The sequence below is a fragment of the Octodon degus genome, unplaced genomic scaffold (genome assembly GCF_000260255.1).
Source record: "Octodon degus isolate 3935 unplaced genomic scaffold, OctDeg1.0 scaffold00159, whole genome shotgun sequence".
NCBI lineage: Eukaryota > Metazoa > Chordata > Mammalia > Rodentia > Octodontidae > Octodon > Octodon degus.
The window spans coordinates 2,340,610-2,349,856 of NW_004524735.1; the positions used below are offsets into that span (position 1 = coordinate 2,340,610).

General features: G+C 39.2%; 1 pseudogene; it reads right to left on the reverse strand.

The window, feature by feature from the left end:
- Positions 1-5,159: 5,159 nt before the first annotated feature.
- Positions 5,160-5,611, reverse strand: LOC101574992 (annotated as a pseudogene).
- Between the last annotated feature and the right edge of the window lie 3,636 nt (positions 5,612-9,247).

The window sequence follows — 9,247 nt, forward strand, 5'->3', positions numbered from 1 at the left end:
TCTTTAGAGATATGATTTGCATTGTTTTCCCTATTGAATTTTAAAGAAAATTCTAAATTGAACAGAAACTCTTTTTTTTTTTTTTTTTTTTTTTTAATTTCAGGGAAGGTCCTACAGGATGTTCAGAGTCTCACTACTAGAATCGGACTTGTAGTGATTGGCCTGTTTACAGCCTCCCAAGGGCTGGGATTACAAGCGCTCACCACCACGCCCAGTGTCAATTGCGATCTCAGCGTGCCTCAGGGGCGGGGCTGGCACAGCAGGCCCGGGGATCAAACCCCAGGACCCTGTGCTTGCTTGCAGGCACTCTAATCTGCTGAGCTATTTGGCCGTCCCCTGAAATTCTTTTCACTGGTGTGATGGTATTCATTATTATTTTCAAGGAAATTTTATGAACCCTGAGATTTCAAGGGAACTTTCTTCAGATCTGTTAGGTTTAGTATTTTACACAGTTATGGGTAAGAAAAAACATAAGCTATTATTTTTTCACTCCTTCTAAGTTTCTATCTTCCAATAGCTTTAAACCTGACTTACATTTATGGATTTCCATTTCCTACACTTTTTTGAGAGAATGTTTCTTTTAAATAATAAGTTACATACCAAAAGTAAGTTTGGGGAATATTTGAAGTGCTGAATCAAACCAACGTGTTGTATTTTTCTAAATGATCACAAGTTTTCTGTTGTTTCTTACATTGTTAATTATCAGATACAACCACTCAGAGATCCTTCTAGTGAGGCCAGGAAATTGTGTTATCAGATGCACTGCTTAGGAGTGGAAATTCTGATTGAGACACTACAAGAAGAAGGCAGCCATGGGATAGATTAAGGTGTGCAAAAGCTGCCTGAAGAAGGAGGCAGGACCTGTCCACTGTAAATTCCCAGACCAAAGCAGGACAGTTCCAAGAGCCCTGCACATGGACTTCTCCTGAGAATGCGCGGGCTTTCATTAGGAGGGACTGGGCCTGACTTCAAGATGACATGAAGACTTGTTACGGCAGCTTCCACAGTAGCCGACCCTGTGTTTCCCAGAGGCAGCTTCTACTTTATCTCTGCTTCGCCCCTCTTTTTCTATTTCCTTGACAAAACCTCGCTCTACAGAGCTCCTCTGATCTTTACTTTCTTGAATAAACTTTGCCTGTGCTTTTGGCTCATTTTTTTTAGTTCTTCATTTCAGAGGAGAAGACTCTGGAATCCAACTTCGAAATAAAGATGAGTGTCCCCAAGCTTAATAATGCTCAGTTGGAAAGCCACTATTTAGAAACAAGCTACCCCAAAACAGACTCATGGGTTGGGGTGATAGCTCAGCACTCTAAGCATCTGCTTGCAAAGTGCAAGGACCCAGTTTCAATCCCTGGTGCCCATGACATTTACACATGGAAACTGGGCATGGTGGCAACCACCTGTAATCCGAGCCCTGGGAAGGCTGAGATAGGAGGATCACTTAGTCTGAACTGCATATGTGAGACCCTGAATCAAAAACAAAAGACAAAAATAAGAATAACAGATTCTTCAAATATACTCAGTGAAGTTTCGCAGATACAGATACAACTTCAATATTTCTAAGAGTATTTCTTTTTAGAGTATTTCTTTATCTGTACTATTGAAGTAGAGAAGGTGTTTTTCTTATTTAATATTGTGCATCTGGTGCTTGACACAGGGAAAATAAATAAGCATTGGTGTTAACTTGGATTGCCTAGAGGACTGGCATAGCCAGAGCAAGAAAGTTACATATGTTCTTTTTAACGGATGAGTTTCAGTGCTTGTGGATGCATGTGTGACATGGGCAATATAACTTTCACAAGTTTTGTGTGTATTCTGCTTATGCTATATTGTTGATAGTCTTCTAACATTTCTCATGGGTTTCTTTTGAGTTGAAACACATTCTAAGTGTTTTCCCAAAAGCAGAATAACTTTGTGGTTGATTGTAGATGTTATACGAGGACTGGACATTAGGATGGGCAGTGCATCAAAATTGAGAGTGTAGAAGACAGTGAAAAACATTTGTTTTTTTTCTGTAACTGTGTTTGGATGAATCCCAGAGAACTCTATAATAAGAAATAAATGTATGATTTTCAAAAGTGAAATGGATGTAGGATATATACAACATTCATATGGATGGTTTTCTGTAATCTTGAATTTTAAAAATTTCATTTGAAAATTGCCCACATGATAATCTCCATAGAATTAGAGCCCCCAGGATTACCAATGTTGAAGATTTTAGATTATATCTTATGCAAATACCAGAAATTCTCCTCCAGCAGTACGCAGCCAGAGCAACTTGGTCTTTTTTAAAAAATTTTGACTGGCAATATATTTTGGAAAAAGCTGAATTATTTGCACATATTAAGTGATATCAGTAATTCAGTAACAAAAAGACAATGTGTTATGTGTGGTGAATTATGTAATTTGGCATTTTCATTATGCTGTCTGCAAACACCGTAATAGTGTTATTTTATGTTAAATTTACTTGTCGTGCTCTAAGCAAACTTTGCATAGAATATTAGATAAAATTTACTCCACAACTGGAATGTTTCTTCTCAAGATGTTCTGAAAATATGCAGGCATGACTGAAATTCAGGGTAAGGTTCAAATGTAAACAGAAAATGCATCACTTGTGGCGGATCACTAACCACGTGGAATCTCCGTGTCACTCTTCTTGCTGAATGTCCAACATTAAGTGAAGTCACTCTGGTCTCTAAAACTTCACGGTTGATAGATAACTTTAAAAATTAGTAGAATTCCCATTCTGTTGCAGACCTTGTTCGATCCCAGCCAGATTTTTCATGCAGAGACTTAAAATTTATGTATGCATATGTGTGTGTATGGTAATTTCTCTCCCCAGATATTGCTCTACCATGACTTTTTCTAAAGTTCTTAAATTCATAAAATGCACACATAAAAGACTGTGTTTCTCCTGACTTAATAAGTTTTAGAACAAGCAATTGTAACTTACAAATAGATATTATAGCAGATCTTTTTTAAAAAAACGTATTTAGTACAACATCTACAGGGTTTCACTACACAGATCGGACTCATAGTGATCCTTCTGTCTTCAACCTCCCAAGTGCTGGAATTACAGGCTTGTGCCACCATGCCCAGCCTCAGTCGCTTTCTCAGTGCACCCAGGGAGAGGGCAGGGAAGGCAGGGCAGGCTGCGGATTAAACCACGTTCCCTGCATTCATCTAAGCAGGCACTTCAATCCACTGAGTTACCTGGTCGGCCCTAATTGTAACAGATCTTGCCTGAGAAGTATTACTGAGATTTACTATTGAAGGGCTCAAGACAATGTTTTGTAGTGAGGAGAATGTTCTGAAGTGAACACAGGATTGAGGGTGGTATGGGTACATGTGTTTGCCAAAATTCATTGAATGGTGCATTTTAAATGTGAATATTTCTTTGTGGGTAAAACATTTATGTTTTAAAAAACCTAGATATTAAAACAAAATCAACATGCAACTGAAGCATCACAGATCACTTTGATCAGAACATTATAAATGGTTTGATAACACATGCTAGTTTGATCCAAAAAGTGAAAAAATGCATTTGTAAGCATAAAGCAAGTATTAACAAATGGACTTGTGTAAAGTGCCAGGGATGTATGGAAAATATGAAGGTTGTTTTTATTAGATAGTGGGGTAAATTTTGTGCAGACATGATTTTGAAAAATTTTCCTGAACACTCTTCTAAGCTAATAGCCATGATGAGCCACAGCATTGGTACTGAGAATATTCAGATACGCATTAGTATAAGTAGCACATGAAATTAGTGGTTAATAAGAAGTTTTAGAAAAGGATGAAAGAAGCCATACTTTGAAGGCTATGCTACTAATAACAACTATGTTGAGTATTTCTGTGACATAGTGGGGGGATGAGCCATATTTGTACCCAGATTCCCTGTGCTGCAGCCTCTTCAAAGTGCTTCTCATTTAATTTAAGCAAATCTCTTCATAGATTTTTAGGTGCAGGTACTACTGCTCTCATACCAATGGGATACAGAAATGCTAAGAATCTTTTTAAATGTCTCATATCTGGCAAGTGGCCAACTAAATTTTGATTGCAATTTGAGCATTGTTATTTTTGGTCTAATGCAAGACATTATGCCCCTTCTCCAAAGAAAGGCACTGGGAAGACACTTGAAAGGAATAAAGTGCAAGGAAAAAGTAAGACCAATTTTATTTGGGGTTCTGCTGAAATCTGTCCTGATCCAAGCTTCCCTTCCTCTGGACCATCAGCCACTTTCCCTTCTGCAGACAGGGAAAGCTCTGCTTGTTCTAAACAGAGGTGTACAGTGTGAGCTAAGAACATCACTGGCTACCAGCATGTGCCTTTTAGGGGTGGGGATATAGGTGTTGGGCGGGGTTTAAGCTTTCTGACAGTTTGTTCTCCTCCCTATAAGAGGAGAAAGTGAAACTGGAAGGCTTCTGGGAAACATACACCTGGGTGTCATTACAAAAGCTTGAGGTTATATTGTGTTCACACTGGGTTTGAGAAGGATGGAAAGATTTTGGGTGTGGTCACTGCAGGTGACCATTTTAATTTGCACTTTAGTTTATCACAAGGACACCGTGTTGAAATGGGAAAAAAAAAAACATAAAATACTCTACCTGGTTTGAGTAAAACCATAAGCATTCTGACAGTGACATAAATTTTTTGGAAAAAAATGAACCAAGTGCACTATTCATGAGTATTATTTTTGTGTGATTGCCCATTCAGTTTATTAAAATACTTTTGAATTAATTTAAACAAAGATAAGACTGAAATTTTTATGTAAAGGGATTCTTGACATAGTTTGGATTCTCAAAGAAGACATCAGGCAATTGTGAATTAGCAATAGAAATAAGCAATACCAGTTTGGAGAGATAGCTCAGCGGTCTAAGCACCTGCCCGGCAAATGCACGGTCCCCCGATCAAACCCCGGGTGCCACATGCCCTGCAGGCCCCACCCTAGATGCACTGTGCAGACCACCAAAGGTGGCATGCGCCTGTAATCCCAACAACGCTGGGGAAGCTGAGACAGGAGGATCACTAAGAGTCCGAGCTGTGCAGCAAGACCCTGTAACGAATAAAAGGGGGAAAAAATTAAAGAAAAAAGAAAGAAGTGGAAAGTGAAAAATCGGTGTCCTCGCAGCTTCTTAGCAATGAACGGTCAAGTGCCCCGATCAGCAGACTCTGGAAGAGGACCGGGTTGTGTTGGCCGATACAGGAGCAACATAATTCCTCTTCAGTTTTGCCAACTTCTCTCCACCTCTAGCTAAGCTATTCAGCTCATAGCTGTCAGTTCCTTCATGGTAATCTTCAAACACCGGCAAAGTAACACCTGCTGCTTTTTCTTTCTTTTCCCAAATCCTCACTTGGGCCTTGGATGACTGTGGTGCTGATGTGACCTGCAGTGAACTTGGCCTCGGCCAGGGAGAAGGTGGCCTCCTTCTTCGCTGCTCCCATCAGAATCTTGGTCCCGTTGACCTTCAGGGTGTGCCGAAAGCGCAGCGTTAAGGCATCTGACTTTTCTTAGAGAGGTTTGGGCCTACCTATGCGCCTTTCAGCTGCTCCTTCATTGAACCTTCTGTGACACTCTCGAGGGGAGCATTTCAGTCCGGCCTTTGACCGACATTCTGAAGATAACCGTGCAGCTTTGGCAATCATGATTATTTTTTATTTTAGTGAAGTGCACATTAATATGACACTCTTTAAAGTACTCAGTATAATAGAAATATGTGATTCTGCAGAGATTTTTCCAATAGGGCTGCAAGCATCCTGCTAAATACCTATGGCACAAAGAAAGGAACACACTTAGTATTTGTTATCTAAAAGGATTTATAAAAATAGGAGTCAGGGACCGGGGAGATGGCTCAGTAGAATAAGCGCTATCCTGGCAAGCGCAAGGGCCAGAATTCAATCCCCAGTTTCACCAAAATAAAATAAAAATAAAGTAAAATAAATAAATAAATAAAAATAAAAATAAATAAAAAGTAGAAATAGGAATCAAAAATCATAAAAAGGGTAAATACATATCAAAAACTTGGAGAGAAAAGTGAAATTGTAAGCAAGCCAAAACTCTGTTTTCTCATCTGCCTTCCTGAAATGTACAATGCAATAGAAATTTAATGAAGGCTGTAGTGTGGGGTGTTGTGAAGATAAACCAGCTGAGCTGAGCTCAGCAATGTGTCTGCCAGGTGGTGATCAAGAAATTTTCTTTAAAAAACCTGGCAAGTAGGTTAGAGAACCCTGGGTGGCTGATCCTTTGAACACGAACAGCTGTGGTGGTGATCAAGAAATTTTCTTTAAAAAACCTGGCAAGTAGGTTAGAGAACCCTGGGTGGCTGAGCCTTTGAACACGAACAGCTGGAATCCATCAGTGGCCATGCTAGTGGTCTCCATTACTGCAATAAGGAGCAGAGATAATCAGTTCTGCAAGAGGACACGTTTAGGGCTGGGGAGGTAGCTTGGCAGCCTACGTACCTGCCTGGCAAGCGCAAGGTCTGGAGTTCGACCCACAGTACTGCATGCCATCCTCCTGGGCTGGCCCCATGATCCCCATACTGGAGAGGCTGAGACAATAAGGTCAGTGTGAGGAAGTGCTCACCTCATGGTGCTTAGGAAGTGGAAGATTAAGAGACCAGAGCTCCCCGGTTGCCTAAGGCCACACCTTGGCCTCTGCCTCTTATTTTACCACCCCCGAAAACTCCTTACTAAAATTCTTTTAGCCCTGATTATTTGCAGAATTAAACTTTATAGTTATATCATAGGAAACTAGGTTGTGTTCTTTGGATCTCAGAAATGTTCTTTTGCTTGTTGTTGTTTCTATTCAAATTTTTCCATTAAATTTTATTTATTTTTATTTTTATTTATTTATTTTTTGTATCATAGGGAAAAGGATTTAATGGGTGTTCAGGGTCTCACTACTAGATCGGACTCATCGTGATCCGCCTGTTTACAGCCTCCTAAGAGCTGAGATTACAGGCTTGCACCACCACGCCCAGTCTCAATTGCCATCTCAGCGCACCCTGGGGGTGGGGCAAGCAGGGCTCCATTAAATTTTAATGCTATTTTAAAGATGGGATATTTCAAAGAGTATTGATAAAATATTAAATGTTCTAAACATTAATATTTCCAGACATATTTCTGGAATAGCCTTGTGATGTTCTATGTAGACAGAAACTCAAAGATAAAATCAGATAGCTTTCTAAAGTATTTACAATGTTAAAAATGTATTTCATTTGATGTAGATAAATTGCATTTTAGTTGTCATCTGCTTTCAATACGAAGTTGTCAAATCTCAATTCCAAAGAAGGTAATGCACTTGAAATCCTCAGCAGATTACGCTGAGAAAGCAGAGAAATTGCTGGATCATTTCTAACTTTCAGTCATCTTCAGATAGTTATTAATCTTTGGTAAATCTCTTCATTGATAGCCAAAGCAATATAATTTGAGTTGAGGACTTCAAGGGCCCCTTGACTTTTTGTGGATACTCAATTTAAAAGAGATGTGATTAATATAACTGTGAAGTATAATTTTCTAAAGACATCTTAAAAGAACAAGTTTTACTTTATTAAACTATATTAACACCAGTAAGTAAGCTTGAAAGTCAGATCAATTCCTACAAAAATAAATATGGTAATTTCAGATGTCATATCAAAACTAAGGAATGGATTATGAAAAATAAGTTCAATAGCTACATGATATTCTTTTAAAACAATTTTTAAAATTATTTATTTATTCATTTGGTACAGATCTCACAATGCAGCTTGGACTTGAAGTAACTGTCCTGTCTCAGCCTCCCTAGCTCTGGAATTATAGGCATGAGCCTTCACATCTGGTTTCCATGGCTCGGATGGCATACCCAGAGTTCTGGGGTCAGGAACAGAACCAGGGTCCTTGCATTTGTTGGGCAGGCACTAAGACCACTGAGCTACCTTCTAAGCCCTTTCTGGTATTCTTTAATCTTGTTTGTGAGATCTCTTTTCCTTTTTTTAAAACATCTTATATATGTTTAATTTCAGTATTTTTCATTCAAAATGACAAAATAAATATCTAAACAATGGTAAACTTTTCTTCCTCTACTATCCTGGATTTAGTCACTTTTCAGATATGGAGATATTTGTAGTCACAAGAAAATCTTCATCATGTAAGCTAAGGCCACCCATGAAGATGTCCTTGGGGATTCAGCTCGGCAACAGGTGTCAGATCTTTGAATCCAGACGTGCATCTCCAGCTGGATTGGTGGAGGAGTTGCTCCCCAGTCCTGTTGTGTGGGGAAAGTGAGGCCCGGGACAGACGGGGTCTCTCCTGCTGCATCCCTGTTGTGGTGCAGCCACAGTGGAAGCTCTGTGTGGTTGAGATGCCATGGTCTGGGCTTCTCCCCTGGGCATGACAGAGATCTCTTTTCCTAAGGAAAGCACACACTATTTCATTCTCAAAGAGAGAACTCTAAACACTAAAGATGAATCTGAGGTAAAACAGACACCAGAAAAATATCAGTCCTATTCTATCAGCATACCACTGTGGGAATCACCACTGTACTGTAGAAATCACCACTAAGGTCATTTTGAAACTGACTTAGTTTGGAATATGTGATGAAACATGTGGCTCAAATATTAGGCATGAAAAACCAAACTCAAGAAGAATGAACCATTGAAAGGTAAGCATGTCAGGAAGAAGAAAAAATATATATCTTCCAATAATAATTCACATAAGAAAATATAGTGTGTTATAGTCAAAAGAATTTACTCATTTTATGATAGATGGTTGGCAGAGACTTAGATGGGCAGTTTACTGTCACAGAGCATTAGATAGGCAGAGTTATAGACAAAAAGACGTAATGCAAGGACTTTCAGAATGTTATTCAATGTTAAAGACAACATTTAAGAGCATTTGATTAGGTTAAAATTTAAATTTCAAGAAATTATCTTGGAATGTGTCTTAAAGGTTTCTCAAACTGAATTTTGTATTTCACCCTGATCTTTAATATTTCTGACAAGTTACGTTTCAGCTTCTACCTGATTACCATCAATTTTGGAAGATGTCTCTCCTTGCTTCCCCCAAGAACGCTGGTCCTTTATTCTACCGTTTTCCTCAACTCTTGCCATGTGCTGTGGCATCCTTATTAGCTGAAATGTTCAATCTCTCTTGTCCTCTGCAGACCAAAGTTCACAATGAAATAAACGTGGATCTCTCCTTGACGATGGGAGGATATGCTGGTTGTCATCTGGCTTTCAGCTTAGAACACCCAGCGGAATGGAACCAGAGT